We start from the raw sequence: 17708 nt of genomic DNA, 5'->3' as shown, positions 1-17708 counted from the left end.
TTATTAAGTATTTATACACTGTGTTTTTTGTGCAGCATAAAGACGCAGAATCTATTGATGATAATCATTGTCATCTGCCCTTCCTCAAAGGCAATGTAGGCTGGTCCCTCCCATGAAGTATTGGTCTGTGTTCCTCTTGTCCTTCACAGAACCCTGGTGAATTGTTGAATTGCAGAGTGCCCTAAATCTAGCTGACTTTGCCCAGGACTTGCTAAACCTTCTTGGATACAAGTGTCATGAGCTACACCATTCCAGCAAAGAACTGATAAGGGAACAGAATTTCTAATCTATAAATTCTTCATTCTGACTAAAAGAGAAATTGCAATGTTACTTCCACAGCATTCTCCATTAGTGAACGGAGAGTCAGGCTTCTGACCAGCACTCTCCTGCAGACCCTGGCTTTCCAGCAGGCTGCTTCTGCTAAGGATGCATTGCCTAGAGATGAAGTGGGCACACAATCATATTTCTTTAAGAGGCAAAGGCTTCTTAATGCAATAGAGGGCTATCGTTTTTTTCTCACTTACTAGGAAAATGGATCACCTTTCCTGCTCCTTCTTAGTCACATATGCAACTTTTAAAATGTCTGAACTTCTCAGAGAAAGGCCCCATCACATCTCTCTTCTTTAGCAATTGTAAAATCTCAGAAGAAACTTTCCACTAGGTTACCATGTCATCCCATCCTGTTGACTTCTGCATTTGTGAATTGTTGCTGCAAGCTGGTAAGCATTGCAGAACTACCAATGAGGTCACACCTCAGGCTATGTCTCCAAAGCACCTGGTGACCTCTTTATCTTATAAACAGCCCTTCCCATTAGAAATGAACACAAGCGAAACAATGCAACACCTTAAATAAAAGACAAATCTGCTATACCCTATACAACTGACAAGTCAGCCACCATGCCTGTGAGTCGCTCTTTCAAATTAAACCAACTGCAGATTGAAAACCTTCAGGAAAAAATAATATATACTATTTGTGTGGATAAAAGTACAGGCTTTTCTTCTCTCCATTCCCCAAACCAAAAAAAGAGTGACAACTGTTTGCAGAACACCTGCCTTATGATTCTGGAGAGCTGGCTCTGGAGTAGAGCACTTATGCTTCCAGAGTACAATTGTTCAGATACCAGCATGTAGCAAGGCAGCTCAGAAGCACCTGTATCTCCAGCTCCAGGAGATCCAATGCCTTGATCTTGCTTCCCTGCAACACACAGGACATACAGAAAAAAATAAATAAATCTTTTACAAAGGATTTTATGTTGTATCAATGGCTATACATCTAGAGGTTGAAGGGTACAGGTATGAGCTATATAAAAGAACATGTATAGTATATGTAAATACTCCACAAGCAGCTTGTGCACCCATGGATCTGGACCCCAGCATCCTCAAATATCAAAAAGTGATGGTAACTATCCTGTAGACTCCATGTTTGCCTCTGCCTCTTTATCTACTATTTGTATGGATCATTAGGTATATGCTCAAAGACCACTTCTATTTATTCATGTAATTTTTTCTCTTATAAGAATATTTGCTGGTTGTGTGATTTACCTAAAATTCTATAGCAGATAAAGATGAAGTAAGACTAAAAGCTATCTCTCTTAGACTAGTTTACAAATATTTGTATATCAGATCCAGTACCAGTAGCAATGATGTATATTCTCTATCTGTAAGTTTAAAAAAAAATGAAACAATATAAAGGAATTCTTCTGAGCATGTGAACTATATTCCCATTCTAATACAAAACACCATAATAAGATATCTGTTATTTTGATGTGGAGTGTATGTCCGTAGTATGTGTATATATATATTTGGTCATGGCAGGTTATATTTTCAACAAAGACACAGCATGGCCTTCCCAGGAGCTGAGGAAACTGTTATAATTCTTTTTCATCCCCAAGGTGTTTCTTTAGTTTTACTAAGTTGGGCTGTTCCTTGACAGTTTACTAAGTAACATTGTGCTTAATAGAGATGGAGCCAATGGTTGTATCATAACTGATGACAAGATGCTCTGCCACTGCAAAGCAAATCGGTAGCATCTTTATCATTTTTCAGTCACAGTTCTTGGTCTAGTTTCCTGGATTCAATCACATCATGTTAACAATTCCTCAAACCTTGTTCAAGTAGCAGATAGGCTTATTGTACAGCAAATGTCTTGATTTTGCATTTGATGTTTTTGTTAAATGAAGTGTAACATATTATCTGAGTGACAGAAAGTCTGTGAAATGCAAGGTAATTTTTTTTTATTCCACAGTGTGTGAAGTAGCATTCACGTGTGTTTTATGTGTAACATTCCCTGTACTGAACAGAGGACATTTCTTGCTTACTCAGTGTTGTAAGGTTGTTTGCTAAAGCAAACAAACAAACAAACAAACAAACAAAACCCCTAGATGATATATACAGAGAACTGGCCTTCAATGCAGTGTTAGGATGGAACCTGTCTTAGTTAGAGTTTTATTGCTATGAATAGACACCATGACCAAGACAACTCTTAAAAAGGCAAATATTTAATTGAGGATGACTTACAGTTTCAGAGGTTCAGTCCATTATCATCATGGTGAGAAGCATGACATTACGCAGGCAGACATGCTGCTGGAGAAGCCAAGAGTTCCATATCTTCAGCTGAAGGCAGCCAGGAGGAGATTTTCTTCTTCAGGCAGCTAGGAGGATGTGGGACATTAAAAGGTAGCCTGTTTGCTGGCTGAGCTAGGTTCAAACCCCTGAGACCCAGCAGATTAATCTGCAAGAGATGGAAAGCCTCTTTGTCATGCTCCCAGACATAAGCTCCTGACACAAGTCCCCAGGTCCATAATTCTGTAGCCACCATTAACATAGGCTGTCTGGACTCCACCCCCACAGTTACCCAGCAACAGCCAGGTATGCTCCACCTCACGGTTACCTGGCAACAGCTAGGTAGGTTCAGCCCATTATAAAAGGAGCTGCTTGCCCCCTCCTTGCTCTCTTGCTCCCTCTCTTACCTTCTTGCTCTTACTCTTGCCTCTCACCTTCCTTCTACCCTCCCTTCTCCCCCCTCTCCATGAGGCCTCTGCTTCTCTACTGTCTCCTTCTCTCTGCCTTTCTACAATAAATGCGGTAAAACCGTGGATTGTCTCTTCTCATCAGGATTCACCATGCTGGAGCAATGGACCAGGTTTCCCCCTAACAAGCTGTGCTTCTGACCTCCCACTGGGTGGCCTCCCTGCACTCCAGCCATCCAAGCCACCCGCTGAGCCAGCCACCTGAGCTAGCCAGACTCTCTCCTCCCCATGGTAACCTGCTAGAGCTCTCCCTACACTTTTCCCTTTGTCCCCTGGACCAGAGTCCACCTGAGCGTCTCCACTTTGTTTTCAGCTCTCCCACAACATACAGCCTTGTCTGAGATGTTTGAGAATGAGGAGCTGTCGTCCCTGGCCTCTGTGCGGCCTAGGAACCCCAGAACTGGCTCTTCCGTGGTGCCCAGCAGTCTGTGGTGCCCGAGAGTCCGGCAGTTCTGTGGGGACCTCAGACTGTACCCTTTCCTCACCCCTGGAATGGGATCCTGTGGCTTCTCCCAGTCCAACACCCGCCCAGTGTTTCCATGGGGTTGAGCGTAGTCAGACTCCCTGCATCCACCCAGTGCCCCCAGCCCCGAGTGGACACCATTTTTTCCCCACAGGAGGAAGCTAAAATTCCACACTGGGCAGAGCTTAAAAGCACAGGAGACCTCAAAGCTCACCCACACAGTGACAAACTTCCTCCAACAAGGACACACCTTCTAATAGTGCCACTCCTTATCAGCCAAGCATTCAAATACATGAGTCTACGGAGGCCAAACCTATTCAACCACCAAAGGATATGTACAGAAAGGTAATATTACAAAGAGCACCATCATCATTCTTTGGGGAAAATGATATCAACTATTTTCACCCACCTGCATTTATAACTTTTGTCATACAATTTAGAGCTTCTTCCCTCTTCAATGGGCTTCTTCCTTGGTGTGACTGATGCAATATAGCCAGAGGCTTGAAATGGACTTCCACATCTCTGATATCACCTTGTCCTCTGCTATTGTCACGAGAAAGCTTTCACTGTTTTCCCTATTGTCCCCAAGAGGAGACTCAGTGTCAGAAGAAACAGATTTAAGACCACAGATTCATGAGTGAGCTGCATATCACATTGCAGAGGATTACATAGCTCCAGCAAAAAGCCAGCTGACATTTGAAAAATTTAAAGTAATATAGTTACCTTCAGTAGGGATAACTATCCTGTCTTCGCTGGCTCCAGAAACATGTACAAATGTGAACTTGTAAGCATCCATGACACAGTGTAGCTGCCACTAGGTAAATTATCCATGCATAATTCTCTTTGTCCTTCCCAGTCCCTAGTTACATATCCTGGACCACACCCAGAGCTCTTGCAGTAAAAAAAAACAATATTATTCAGTAGCAGTCATAATTCCATCAGCACAGGGAGAGATACAGGAAAACAAGACGTTTACAGTTTTGTTGATAAAGATCTTTCCATAACCAAAGAAGAGATTATTTTGATCAGTGTTTCTTGATTAGGGACTTATATCTGCTTTGTTAGGACGCTTGTTTAAACTGGGTATCTTTTGTTTCTATCTAGGAGTCGCATCCTGTAAATTCTACAGGTTGAACCTAGAAATGTCAGAATCCTACTGCCTTCCTCCAGGCTTAGAGCCCTTAGTAAGAAGAATATATGTTAGATGCTGCATTTGCGCAGATGTGCTACAGAGAATACAGGTGAGGCTGGTACAGACAAGCACTGTCAAGAAAGATGTTGAAAGGCAGAATTTGAATGTTAAGACTTAAGAGATGAAGTGTGAAAGAAAGAGAATAGGAATCATACCGAAAAGAGTACTGTAATGCCTAACATAAAGATTAGAATCCATGTGGCAACAGCAGAGCAGAATTACTGATGGATGGATTTGTTTACTCATTAAGCAATTCTTTAGCATTTACTGTGAGTCCAATTCTAGCTTGAGTTCTTTACAAACATAATAATCATAGTGATACTATGAGATACATATTGATGTCATTACTTCATAACACAAGCTGTTGCAAAACAATACTAAAATTTCTATCTACCGCTTGAAATCATATAACATTATTTCTCTAGTTATGATTAGTTTGCTTACACGTATTTGTGTAACTGGATTTTGGGTACTTTATGGGCTTCTATTTCTATCACCCTTTCCACCCTTATCCCTTCCACCCTCGGCTCCCCCCACCCCCAGCACTAGGTAGTAGAGAAAGAAAGCTAGAGGGGAAAGGGGGCATCAATATCATTAGACTGCAACCTGCTGATTAGGAGCATCAAGTTCCCTGGGGCAATTTTGATCTTGCTGTCAGGATAGCTCTAACCAGCAAAGCAACAGCAGCAGCAACCAGCAGCAGCATGAACAGCAGCAGCCACAACAGGCCTCTGCTCTCCTCGGAGCTCTAGCATTTTTTATACCCTCTCAAGAGTCTCCAGAATTCCAAATGTCATACACTTGCAAAAACTATCTGCAGCTGGCAAAAATATGCCCCTGTCAGAGCACGAGGCAAATGATAGTGTGCTACTGTGAAGCAGCCCCATTTACCACACCTGGGATCAAAACAAAACCCAATTCCTGTAACATTTTTCTGCTTTTAAAGAAACCAAACTTCTCACTACATACTTGAGTACACAAAGAGCTATGGTTCACTCTTGCATATGAACTATGATAGGAAGTTTGCTCTATTATTAGGTTGAATAAGTTTGGGCTTGCTTGGTTTTTGTACAGAATTGTAGATTGAGCCCAGGGGAAGTACTGTACCACTGCGTTATTCCTCTAGCCACAAATTGGATTATATTAAAGATGGTCCCTGTTCCTGGAGAAGGAAGATGTTCTTCATTCTCTTTGCAACAGTGGCATTGGAAAGTCCTTTTCATTCAGTGGGAAGACCCTGGGATTCTATATGGATACAAAGAATGCACACAGGGAGTAGCTAAGAAAAGCATTATGTACTGTGTCCAAAACTTTGTACAGAATTTGAGAAAATCTTCTCCATGCCCAAATTTTATCATTAAAAACTAAAATTCTATATAAAATAAATATTTGGTAGATGCTGTCTCCCCTTGCAAAAGTAGGAGAGAGTTATTTTTCTGCAAATAGGTTCTTCAAATTATTTCTAATCTGTTATCTAAAAAATCTGTACAAGTTATACTGTGTGAAAAAGCCTACAAATATAGCAATCCTTTATCCATTCTTCTTGTTTTACAGAAAACTTCTCCCCATTTTCAATCTTTTTTAGTGATTTCTGTCAATAACTATCTAATAACCAGAGAACCCAAGACTTATATAAGTGAGTATTAACTTCTAAATTTATCAATTATTTATTATTTATTTATTTGTTTGTTTGAATAATCAACTGAGAAAACTCCACCAAATTTTAAGTAGATATTTTCTTACATTAACTTAGCCAAGTAATTCCCTAATATTTTCAGAAAAAAAAAAAAGGTAGGATTTTTTTCATAATGAAAGATCTGTATTGTAAGAACTTCAAGTCTCTAAAAAAAGAAATCATAGATCTGAGAAGTTGGAAAGATCTCCCATTCTCATGGATTGGCAGGATTAATACAGTAAAAATGGCCATCTTGCCAACAACAATCTACAGATTCAATGCAATCCCCATCAGCATTCTGAAAGATCCTGGCAGAATGTAAAAGGACACAGAAGCCCTGAAATTGGCAAGATAGACGTCAGTGTTAGCAGAACTAGCTTCACTGATTTAGAAAAATAGAGGTGCACAATGCTCTGGCCGCTCCTTGAACCTGTGTGTCTGCCATTGTTCTGATCAGGTGTGTGCCCATTGCTGCACCTTCATTAGACTCTTTCCTTGTACCCCTCCCATACCCATTTCTTGAGAATAGACATTGTTTACATCTGGAAATCCTCTACTCCCCCCCCCCCCTTTCTCCTTTCTCCCCTGAGGGCCTATAAAAACTGGGACCTTTTTCCCCTGGAGGTCGACTCCTCTACCCCTGTGTGGGATATGAGTCGTCCCCAGAGCTCTGGCTTTCCCCAAATAAAGCCTCATGTGGTTTGCAACAAGCTCGGTCTGTCGTGAGTTCTTGGGTGTCCGCTATTGTCCTGAGGCCTGAGTGAGGGGCTCCTTTCAGAGTCTTTCAATTCCAACTCACTTCTTCATAGAGTTAGAAAGAAAAATTTGCAAATTCATTTGGAATAACAACAACAACAAAATCAGGATAGCAAAAACTTCTCTCAACAATAAAAGAACTTATGAGGGAATCACCATCACTGACCTAAAGCTGTATTATAGAGCAATAGTGATAAAAAACTGTATGGTATTGGTACAAAAACAGGCAGGTAGCTCAAATGAATAAAATTGAAGACCCAGAAATGAACCCACACACCTATGGTCACTTGATCTTTGACAAGGGAGCTAAAACCATCCAGTGGGAAAAAAAGACAGCATTTTCAACAGATGGTGCTAGTTCAACTGGTGGTCAACATGTAGAAGAATACATATTGATCCATTCTTATCTCCTTGTACAAAGCTCAAGTCCAAGTGGATCAAGGACCTCCACATAAAACCAGATACACTGAAATTAATAGAAGAGAAAGGGGGGAAGAGCCTCAAATACATGGGCACAGGGGGAACATTCCTGAACAGAACACCAAAGGCTTATGCTCTAAGATCAAGAATCAACAAATGGGACCTGATAAAATTGCAAAGCTTATGTAAGGCAAAGGACACTGCCAATAGGACAAAATATCAACCAACAGATTGGGAAAAGATCTTTACCAACCCTACATCAGATAGGGGGCTAATATCCAATATATACAAAGAAATCAAGCAGTTAGACTCCAGAGAACCAAATAACCTTATTAAAAATGGGGTACATAAAAATTCCACCAGAGAACTCCTAAACCTGTTAAACAGCTTCGGTGAAGTAGCTGGATATAAAATTAAGTCAAACAAGTCAATGGCCTTTCTCTATACAAAGAATAAACAGGCTGAAAAAGAAATTAGGGAAACAACACCCTTCTCAATAGACACAAATAATATAAAATATCTTGGCGTGACTCTAACTAAGGAAGTGAACGATCTGTACGATAAGAACTTCAAGTCTCTGAAGAAAGAAATTAAAGAAGATCTCAGAAGATGGAAAGATCTCCCATGCTCATGGATTGGCAGGATCAACATTGTAAAAATGGCTATCTTGCCAAAAGCAATCTACAGATTCAATGCAATCCCCATCAAAATTCCAACTCAATTCTTCAACAAATTAGAAAGAACAATCTGCAAATTCATCTGGAATAACAAAAAACCTAGGATAGCAAAACCGCTTCTCAAGGATAAAAGAACCTCTGGTGGAATCACCATGCCTGACTTAAGCTTTACTACAGAGCAATTGTGATAAAAACTGCATGGTACTGGTATAGTGACAGACAAGTAGACCAATGGAATAGAATTGAAGACACAGAAATGAACCCACACACCTATGGTCACTTGATCTTTGACAAGGGAGCTAAAACCATCCAGTGGAAGAAAGATAGCATTTTGAACAAATGGTGCTGGCACAACTGGTGGTTATCATGTAGAAGAATGAGAATTGGTCCATTCCTATCTCCTTGTACTAAGGTCAAATCTAAGTGAATCAAGGAACTCCACATAAAACCAGAGATACTGAAACTTATAGAGGAGAAAGTGGGGAAAAGCCTTGAAGATATGGATGGGCACAGGGGAAAAAATCCTGAATAGAACAGCAATGGCTTGTGCTGTAAGATCGAGAATTGACAAATGGGACCTCATGAAACTGCAAAGCTTCTGCAAGGCAAAAGACACCATCAATAAGACAAAAAGACCACCAACAGATTGGGAAAGGATCTTTACCTATCTTAAATCAGATAGGGGACTAATATCCAATATATATAAAGAACTCAAGAGGATGGACTCCAGAAAATCAAATAACCCCATTAAAAAATGGTGCTCAGAGCTAAACAAAGAATTCTCACGTGAGGAATACTGAATGGCTAAGAAGTACCTGAAAAAATGCTCAGCATCCTTAATCATCAGGGAAATGCAAATCAAAACAACCCTGAGATTCCACCTCACACCAGTCAGAATGGCTAAGTTCAAAAATTAAGGTGACAGCAGATGCTGGCGAGGATGTGGAGAAAGAGGAACGCTCCTCCATTGTTGGTGGGATTGCAGTCTTGTACAACCACTCTGGAAATCAGTCTGGTGGTTCCTCAGAAAATTGGACATAGTACTACTGGAGGATCCCGCAATACCTCTCCTGGGCATATATCCAGAAGATGTTCCAACTAGTAAGAAAGAAACATGCTCCATTATGTTCATAGCAGCCTTATTTATAATAGCCAGAAGCTGGAAAGAACCCAGATGCCCTTCAACAGAGGAATGGATACAAAAAATGTGGTACATTTACATAATGGAGTACTACTCAGCTATTAAAAAGAATGAATTTATGAAATTCCTAGGCAAATGGTTGGACCTGGAGGGCATCATCCTGAGTGAGGTAACCCAATCACAAAGGAACTCTCACAATATGTACTCACTGATAAGTGGATATTAGCCCAGAAACTTAGTATACTCGAAATATAAGAGACAATTTGTAAAACACATGATACTGAAGAACAACGAAGACCAAAGTGTGGACACTTTGCCCCTTCTTAGAATTGGAAACAATCACCCATGGAAGGAGTTACAGAGACAAAGTTTGGAGCTGAGACAAAAGGATGGACCATCTAGAGACTGCCATATCCAGGGATCCATCCCATAATTAGCCTCCAAACGATGACACCATTGCATACACTAGCAAGCATTTGCTGAAAGGACCCAGATGTAGCTGTCTCTTGTGAGACTAGGCCAGGCCCTAGCAAACACATAAGTGGATGTTCACAGTCAGCCATTGGATGGATCACAGGGCCCCCAATAGAGGAGCTAGAGAAAGTATCCAAGGAGCTAAAGAGATCTGCAACTCTGTAGGTGCAACAACATTATGAACTAACCAGTACCCTGGAGCTCTTGACTCTAGCTGCATATGTATCAGAAGATGGCCTAGTCGGCCATCACTGGAAAGAGAGGCCATTGGACACGCAAACTTTATATGCCCCACTACAGGGAATGCCAAGGCCAAAAAGTGGGAATGGGTGGGTAGGGGAGTTGGGGGGAGGGTATGGGGGACTTTTGGGATAGCATTGGAAATGTAATTGAGGAAAATACATAATAAAAATAAATAAAAATTTTAAAAAGTAAAAATAAAAATGGGGTACAAAGCTAAACAAATAATTTTCAACTGAGGAATATAAAATGGCTGAGAAATACCTAAAGAAATGTTCAACATCCTTAGTCATTAGTGAAATGCAAATCAAAACTACTCTGATATTCCACCTCACACCAGTCATAATGGCTAAGATCAAAAACTCAGGTGACAGCAGATGCTGGCAAGGATGTGGAGAAAGAGGAACACTCTTCAATTGGTGGTGAGATTGCAAGCTGGTACAACCACTCTGGAAATCAGCCTGGTGTTTCCTCAGAAAACTGGACATAGTACTATCTGAGCACCCAGCTATACCACTCCTGGTCATATACCCAAACGATGTGCTAACCTATAACAAGGACACATGCTCCACTATGTTTATAGAAGCCTTATTTATAATAGACCGAAGCTGGAAAGAACCCAGATGTCCTTCAACAGAAGAACGGATACAGAAAATTTGGTACATTTACACAATGGAGTATTACTTAGCTAACAAACAATGACTTCATGAAATTCTTAGGCAAATAGATGGAACTAGAAAATATCATCCTGTGTGAGGTAACCCAGTCACAAAAGAACACACATGGTATGCACTCACTGATAAGTGGATATTAGCCCAAAAGCTTGGAATACCCAAGATTCAATTCACAGACCATATGAAGCTCAAGAAGAAGGAAGACCAAAGTGTGGATGCTTCAGTGCTTCTTAGCAGGGGGAGCAAAATACTCACAGGAGGCAATATGGAGACAAAGTATGGAGCAGAAACTGAAGGAAATGCCATCCAGAGACTGTTCCACCTAGGGATTCATCCTATATACAGTCATCAAATGCAGACACTATTATGGATGCCAAGAAGTGCATGCTGACAGGAGTCTGATATAGCTGTCTCCAGAGAGGTACTGCCAGAGCCTGACAAATACAGGGGTAGATGCTCACCGCCAACCATTGGATGGAGAACCGGGTCCCAAACGAAGGAGTTAGAGAAAGGACTGAAAGAGGTTAAGGGGATTGCAACCCCATAGGAATAACAACAATATCAACCAACCAGATCCCCATCAGCTAAACTACCAATCAAAGAGTACATATGAAGCAACCCATGACTCCAGCCACATATTAGCAGAAGATGGCCTTGTAGGACATCAATGGGAGGAGAGGCCCTTGGTCCTGTGAAGGCTCGATGCCCCAGTGTAGGGGAATATGAGGGCAGGGAGGTGGGAGTGGGTGGGTGAGTCAATGAGCCCCCTTATAGAAACGGGGTCGGGGGTCTGGAGAGGAAACTGGGAAAAGGGATAACATTTTAAATGTAAATAAATAAAATATCCAAGAAAAAAAGATCTGTGTCATTTGTTTTAAGAAACTTTTAATCATGTGTGTTTTCTTGTTTATTTATTTATTTTATGTAGATGCCGGTGTTCATGGGTCATGTATGGTGTCGTGGCTTCTATGTGGAGATCTGATGACAATTTGTAGGAACCAGTTTTTTCCTTCTATTGTATGGGAACTTGGAATTGACCCTGGGTTGCCAGGTTTGGTGGCAAGTGACTTTACTTCCTGAGATATCTTCTTGGACTCCCATCTCCTGGGTTTTATTTTCATCGAGGAAATGCTAAAGAGGAGATGAGTAAAAGTTCCAGTTACTCAAGGCAAAACTGTTGAATGCAGGGCTGAAGGAAGAGGTGGCTTGGCAGTTAAGAGCACTTGCTCCTTTTGCAAGGACCAGAGTTCAGTTCCCAGTGTCCATATGGCAGGTAATCTACCACCTGTCATTAGTTGTCAATCATCTGTAACTAGTTCTCAGATGGGTCAGACACTTTTTCTAGCCTTTTGGGGCATGGCATATATGTGATGCACTTATAGACATACAGGCAAAGTACTCATATATGTAAAAAAATTTAATAAGAAAAGAAATATCATTGAGAACCTCTTGACTAACTAATTCCTAATTTTTTGGAAACTATGATTGGTACAATGTGGTGACTTTAATTCATACAAATTATGTATATATATGGATAAACTAGGAGACAGAGGTTCCTCAATGAAAGAAGTAATACATATTTGAAATGGAAAAGTTACTTATGATTCATGATTATATATTGTAAGCATGTACTGAATCATCACATTGGTTTGAAAATATGTAAAGCTAAATGTCAACTTAAAACAGTGGGAGGATGGAAATCCATTCCGACACAAAAGAAACAAAGCTTATTAGAGAAAACCAAGCTTGTTTTGTATTTGTAGTTGGTTTGCTTCCTCTCGAGAATGCTATGAAAGTGAATGAAAAATTGTATTGATCCCTCTCAACCCCATCTGTACCTTCTTTGTTCTGTGTACTTACAGATTCATTCCTTGCTTTTCCTGTGCTCTGTCCATGTCACAGGACATGGAGCCTGACCCCTGCAAGGCTCTTTTCTCAGGCTTGTGTGTGCTTCATTCTAGCTGGATTTGGTCTAAAGGGACAACTGGCATTGATATGTAGACAGGGAACAATGGAGACATGGGAGAAAGTAAGATAGTTTTCTTTCTTTCTTTCTTTCTTCCTTTCTTTCTTCCTTTCTTTCTTCCTTCCTTTCTTTCTTTCTTTCTTTCTTTCTTTCTTTCTTTCTTTCTTTCTTTCTTTCTTTCTTTCTTTCTTTCTTCCTTCCTTCCTTCCTTCCTTTCTTTCTTTCTTTCTTTCTTTCTTTCTTTCTTTCTTTCTTTCTAAGTTAATAATTCTCATAGAAGTTATTGCAAAGTCAATCAAACAAGTATACCAGATGGCCTGAGAATAGAGTTCTGGTAAATTAACTGCTCCATTCCTTTAACCCTTTATACCTGGGTTTGGTAACTGCTTCTGCTGTTGCAAGTTCCTGTGTTTGTGCGTTTCCCTTGTTCCTTTCTTGGCTTGTATTAGTTAATTCTTCTCACTGCTGTGACCAAAACACCTGACAGAAAGCAATCTGAGAGGAGAGTGATTTGTTTGGGCCCAAGATCCAGGCATCATGGCAGGGAAGGTTGGCTATCTGGACTGACTCCTTTTCATGGTTGTAGCTCAAGGCTGTTGGCTCACATTTCATCGATCAGAAAGTAGAAAGAGGAAAAAAACAGAACTCAGCTGGCTTTCCTCTTTCCTTCTTATTAACCTCAAGACTCATTGCTTAATACCACCCACATTCAGAGCATGTCATTCCCCTGTGGCAATCCTCTTTGGACATGCCTGCATACACATGCACACAAGTGCCTCACTGAGGTCCTGATCTGTTCTAAGTCCAATTAAGTTAAAACCCAAAATTGGCCATGCAGAGTTGTTATCTCATGGTTAATACACTGCTCATAATTCATGTGTTTTTAAACATAACTATGAAAAAAAAATCCTAAAACACACAATATATGATACACTAATGGTCATGGCCACATGTGCATTCCATGGTAACAACATCTGGAAATGAAATGAACAATAATTCCATTGATGCTTTACAAACTATCAAAACATTGGCTTTTTTGGAGACTTTACACAGATTATATAACTAATAAGTTCCAGATTCACTTAAAACATATCCACAATGAATAGATATAAAATAGAAGTTTACATCTCCATAAAAACAATTAAGTTTAAAAGGAGCAAGGTGATATACTTTTGCATAATTTTGAATATACAGTACTTTCTAAGTTCCTAAAGACCAGAACAAGAACACAGCTACAGTACTCCACCTGCTTCCTGTAGGAATCGGGTAAATAAGGTACCAGCAGAAGCTGTTTTTGCTAAGCTAACATTATTGCAGGGACTACAACAGCAGAGTCTACTCTCTCAAACAGCATTGATGCTGTGTCAAGGGAATCAGAAACACAGACCCTACGTGAATCAACAAAAGCATGCTACAACCCATAGAGAGAGGTTGTGACTACAGGAGCTGTTGGGAGAATGAGCACAGCCTTCCCCACTTACAATAGAAAGCATAGCATTAATGAAACTTTCTCACAATTATCTGAGACTCCATTAGGTGAAGGTTTCAAGAAAACAAAGCCATTTCTGTTTTACTCACTTCATCTCACAAATACCTATGTCTGCCTCTCACGGGATACTCAACGAATATGTGTTGGGCAGATTAATAAATAAAGAATGATGCTGTTTTAATTTTAATGTCTCAGGTGTTTAATGACAATGTAAATTGCTGATTTATTAAGAATGTCATTTAAATTAGTCTACATGAATAAAATTCCAATCCAGTCTGAGAGGCTATTAAAAAGGCTGAATCATCACCATGAAGTCTATTTCAAATCCAGCATGACTTCCCCTCATGGGTCAGTAGAGCTAACAGGGGCAGTGAGACCCTCTACCAGATAAAGAGTTCTTCCATTTCCTGGATCTCAGGGTATGTATATGTATTTGTATGTTTATATAAGATTTTTTATATATCTTTTACATATATTATATATTTATTATAATATATTTATATATATATATTTAATATGTATGTTTTATATAGGTCCCCTGCTCAAGATTTTTGTCCTTATTTTCCTTCTGTGAAAAGCTTGTAAATGACAATGTTAGAAAATTGACTTTACAGTTTCCTTAGGAAGACATTTCCTTTGGCCGTTTACAATAGAGCCAGGCATCCCTGTAGTTTGATGAAGCCCACTTGCCTGGAAAAGGCTAAAAGACATAATAGGAAACTGACCCAGTCCCTGCCAGTTTCATTCTTTTCAAGGAACGAACTGAACTCAGAACCAACCCTTAAGCAAGAGCTTCCAAACAACATCCCATACCAATTAATCTAATTCCCTTCTCATAAAAAGGAACGAAACGTCAGCCCCATAACCACGAAGAGACTGACACATTACTAGAACCAATAAAATTTAATAGTTTTTGAAACAGGGCCAGATTCTAAACACTGGCCTTTTTTTTTTTTTTCCTTTTCTGTAATAACCACCTAATTTCTATTCAAATATTTGGTAGAACGCTACACTCAGACCAGGCTGGTTTTCCTTATTAGCTGTTTGATTAAACACCAGTGTGGCAGAAGGAAACACATATCTGCAAACAATGCTCATGCAACAAACCTAGTAGACAGAATTGGAAAGCATTGCAAGGTGTTTTCTCCAGGATTCTGCATACTGTCTGTCATTCTGCTACCCACTGAAGCCACCAGTTGGAAGGGAGTATAAAGGAACAAATAATTTGAGGCTCCACCAGTAGCACAAATACAAAATATTCTCCTTCCTCCTCTTGCTTCTTGCCTGAGAGAGACAGGCAAACAGCAGGCTCTACCCACGTGTGCTCCCGGGGAGGAGACCTCATTCTATAATCAAACGCAAAAGAGACAGGCCCTTGCTTCTAGAACATCAAACACGAAGAGGATGCTTTTCTACAGAAAGTAAATAAGCAGATATCAAAGATTTATAGAAATGTTGATTAAGAAACTCTCTCAATCTTCCCACGCAGCACTGCTGACTGGTGCCACGGCTAGAGATAAGCAATGGGGCTTTATTTTTGCCTGCAATCATAAATTGCCAAAATAATGATCATTTTATGAACCTGGTCTTTTAAATAAAAAATAAAACCTCATTCATATAAGAACATGAAAATAGTTGTATTATTCAGCACTTCACCCAAGAGTGGCGTTTTAAAATCCTTAGAGAAATTGAAAAATAAGTGATTCCTAATCAAAAAGTGCTTGTTTCGGTGAAATATCAAGGCGAAATATTTCCTTGCTCAAGGTCATTATAGCACGTTTTATCACAATAAAATGATTGCCCAGGAAAGACAACAAATTGTGAGAATAATTGTCCTTATTTCTTCATTTAGGTCTAAGGAGCTAATGAATTAGTGAATGGCTAACAAACCTCAAAGTTGCAACTATAGCAATATGGGCATACTTCCAATCAACAACATCTAGCTACAAACATACTAAAAAGTCAAATCTGTGAAAATAACTGCATGGAAGAGAAAAACCTGTTCAGCAAATGACAGGCTCTGGAACTGAAATCAGGTGACCAGAGTGGATATCTGTTCCAGTTTCCACTTTGATACAATGTGTACGTTTTACCCAGAAGGTTTTCTTTGCCCATTGAGTTGAGCTTCATCTTTATTCTATCTCTGAATCCCACATGACACAGCAAGCAGCTTTTCTGAAAATAAATTAGATTGCATTGTGGAAGGTACAAGACCTTACAAATGACAGTTCAGGTAGAAATTTTAAACAGGATAATCTCCAGTTTGAATACTTCACCTGTGGTTATATAACATGTATGCACTAACACACACACACACACACACACACACACACACATATTTCAAATTCATCCATTTCCATGATATAAGACTTGATTGATTTACTATCAACAAGAAGACAGAATCCATAGTCCCTTGTCCTAATTACCTACTAAGATTAAATCAAAATTCAGACATGAAACCCCAAATTCTCAGCACACAGGACATATTTCAATTTGATATGTCGCAGAGAATATAAAATTTCAAGCGATCCAATTCACAAGCAAGTCATAAAAAAATAAAATCACTACCAAAGTAAATTAACTCTATGATATTTTAAAAGACAAGTTTCAATTTATTATTTTTACAATTAGTATGTAACTGAGTGGTTAGAAGTCCTAATGCAAATTCTAGTTTAAGCTGGGTGATGGTAGCACATCCCTTTAATCCCAGCACTCAGGAGGCAGAGGCAGAGAGATCTTGGTGAGTTCCAGGTAAAATTGGTCTTCAGAGGGAGTTGCAGAATAGCCAAAGCTACACACAGGAATCTTGGCAGGAAAAACAAATTCTAGTTTTAATGCTATGTGCTAAAATAACCTTGGAATAAGTAACTTATGTGTTACACATCTAGGAAAGTTTTTTTTTTTTTTTCATTTGTAATGGAACACTCATAGCAGGACCTACTTATAAGGTTACTGTGAATACTTTAGCACAATAAGATTGTAGATGTAAAAGCATGCCAAAAACATAATCTTACGAACTATTCTTATTTTTAAGAGTTATGTTTATGAGCTAGAAATGTCCTCTCTGCTGTCTAGATTTCATAATGTTGACAGTTACTAGGCAGGTTGGCCACTGGAGTAGAAAAATCAGAAATTACCCAGTGGTGCACACTGGGACAACAAAGACTTGCCTGACAGTAAGTGCACCATGATGTGGTGGCATGCAAGTAATGCAGTTGCCAACTACTTTGGATTTGAGATGTGTACCACAGCATGAAATGCATGTAAACCTGGTCAAAGCTCATGGACTCACAGATCACAAAATAATGATCATCTTATGAACCTAGTCTTTTAAATAAAAAAATAAAACCTCATTCATATAAGAACATGAAAATATTAGTATTATTCAGCACTTCACCCGTAGAAAGGAAGCCACCATTGTTATTTTGATAAAAATGGAAATCTTATCAAACTGCCTTCTGAAAATGTATGTTTCGCCTGATAGCTTGCTGCAGCTCTCAGTCTTGGTGAGT

The 17708-nt window shown here is 39.6% G+C and overlaps 1 long non-coding RNA gene across 1 annotated transcript; it reads right to left on the bottom strand.

Annotated features, from left to right (window-relative positions):
- Positions 1-946: 946 nt before the first annotated feature.
- On the bottom strand, positions 947-6053 carry Gm13485. Its single transcript, XR_001783612.1, has 3 exons — positions 3902-6053; positions 2518-2731; positions 947-1195 (listed from the first exon to the last, which is right to left on the bottom strand). It is a non-coding gene; the product is annotated as a predicted gene 13485 (long non-coding RNA).
- Positions 6054-17708: the final 11655 nt, after the last annotated feature.

This window comes from Mus musculus, chromosome 2 (assembly GCF_000001635.26).
Source record: "Mus musculus strain C57BL/6J chromosome 2, GRCm38.p6 C57BL/6J".
Taxonomy (NCBI): domain Eukaryota; kingdom Metazoa; phylum Chordata; class Mammalia; order Rodentia; family Muridae; genus Mus; species Mus musculus.
This window is presented reverse-complemented; position numbering and strand designations above follow the sequence as displayed.